The sequence below is a fragment of the Lipotes vexillifer genome, unplaced genomic scaffold, assembly GCF_000442215.2.
Source record: "Lipotes vexillifer unplaced genomic scaffold, Lipotes_vexillifer_v1.1 scaffold93, whole genome shotgun sequence".
NCBI classification, from domain to species: Eukaryota; Metazoa; Chordata; class Mammalia; order Artiodactyla; family Lipotidae; genus Lipotes; species Lipotes vexillifer.
In genome coordinates this window covers 280,996-282,892 of record NW_006786452.1, presented here as the reverse complement: position 1 = coordinate 282,892, position 1,897 = coordinate 280,996, and the positions used below count along the sequence as shown (strand labels likewise).

General features: G+C 35.7%; 1 protein-coding gene across 2 annotated transcripts in view; it reads right to left on the bottom strand.

Annotated features, from left to right (window-relative positions):
• The window catches only part of MAP3K7CL (MAP3K7 C-terminal like), a 39,109-nt gene that overhangs the window by 13,135 nt on the left and 24,077 nt on the right, over positions 1-1,897 (bottom strand). The gene's annotated exons all lie outside the window — the stretch shown is intronic.

Below are 1,897 nucleotides of genomic sequence, written 5' to 3'. Positions count from 1 at the left end.
AAAAGATAACTAATAAGGACCTACTGTATAGCACAGGGAGCTCTACTCAATACTCTGTAATGACCTATATGGGAAAAGAATCTAAAACAGAGTGGCTATATTTGTATATGTATAACTGATTCACTTTGCTGGACACCTGAAACTAACAAAACATTGTAAATCAACTATACTCCAATAAAAATTATTCTAAAAAAAAGAAAAAAGAAAGGAATCCAAACTGAAAAAAATGATGCTGGCCTGGAAATAATGCTTGCAAGAATTAACAAAGAATATGAAAGACCAAACCCCAAATAAAACGATGCTTATTAAGTGTGTGGCCAAAGAGAACAAGGCTTCCTGTCTTTGCTTCTCTCCCATCCATGAGGGAAACAAAGGCCAGCATTCAAGCCTTTCTAACCGAAACATGTTGAAAATCTTCTTTCCAGAAATTATTTTTAAAGAACTAGCTTTCCCTGAGTTTGTAATCCTTAGTTCTAATTAGTGGCACATTACTTTATTTCTTTTTTTAAAACATCTTTATTGGAGTATAATTGCTTTACAATGGTGTGTTAGTTTCTGCTCTATAGTGGCACATTATTAAAAGCATTACTTGGAGAAATACTAGCTAATAGTCTTTTAAAGAGTTTTTTAATCACCTTTTTCAATTATTTATAGGAAAATGTTATATAATTTCTGAGAATTATGACTTAATTGTTAAATAGGCTCTTCTGTCTAATCCTCTCTTCACAATAGTCTTTATATGTAAACCATGTGTCTGACTAGGTCATAGTCTCACTAATTTTATATTAATTAATTTATACTAATGAATTTCTTACTACTTGCTCCTCTCACTATATATTCTTCCAGGACACAGATTTCTTTGGGTGTCATATTTAGTGACCTCACCCAGGATGCAAAAGAAACTCTAGAAAGTTCTACAAAATTCTATAAAATCTGATTGATAAATAAGATGACCCTTCCTATTTATCATGAAGCCTCTGAGTAGAGATCTTCTAAAGGAAATAAAATTTGAAATAAACTCGGATGAAATTAATCTTCATGTGGAACATCTGTTGTGTTCTAATCCATGGAAATTCACCTAATAATTATATTATGTAGCATCTTTCCCTACTGCCCCATGAACACATTCACAGCATAAACTCAGCCTGTTGGAGCCATTATCTCTTTCTATAGTGAAATAAATTAAAAAGTTGTGCCCAGGAGTATTACAGTACAACTCACCCCAGGAGATAAAGGCATTGCCAAAGGCATTCAGAACCCCTGGGTCCTCCAATCCTAGAAATCACCACCCCCTCATCAATTTTCACCTGTTACACTGGCAAATGACCAGGTATAAGGGGAATGAAAGCAATTTACTCTGGGCCCCCTCACCAAGCTGCTATTAAACCATCTGTGCCCTGTTAAAGGACTTGCATACTGGTAAGCCCCAAGACTCAACGCATCCTATTTCCTGTCCTCATGAACACTCATAAACTACACCCAGTTCACCCCATAACTTGCCACATGGAGGTACCTGAACCACGAATTCAGCATAGTTACCTATGTGACAGACAGAAGATTTTAGGAGTCTGTGTTTGCATGCCTAAGAGGATACAGATGAGAGCAGCCATGGAAAGGGAGAAATGCCCTTTGCTGCTATAATTTAAAAGAAAAATTGAAAATTACAGATAGTAATTTTCTTAAGAAGAGAGAGTCCTCTTTTCCCCCTTGGCTTGCCAACCCGCAATGCTTTTTACTAAGAGGGAGATGTTTTCATGACTTCGTTTTTCATTGGCACTATTTAATTGTGGGAAATTTGAAGATGTTTTTATGTACAGGTAACATGATCATGCTAAGGGGACATTAGGATATAGAGTATTTCAGGATATATTCAGTATCCTCATATGTTCTCAGCAGG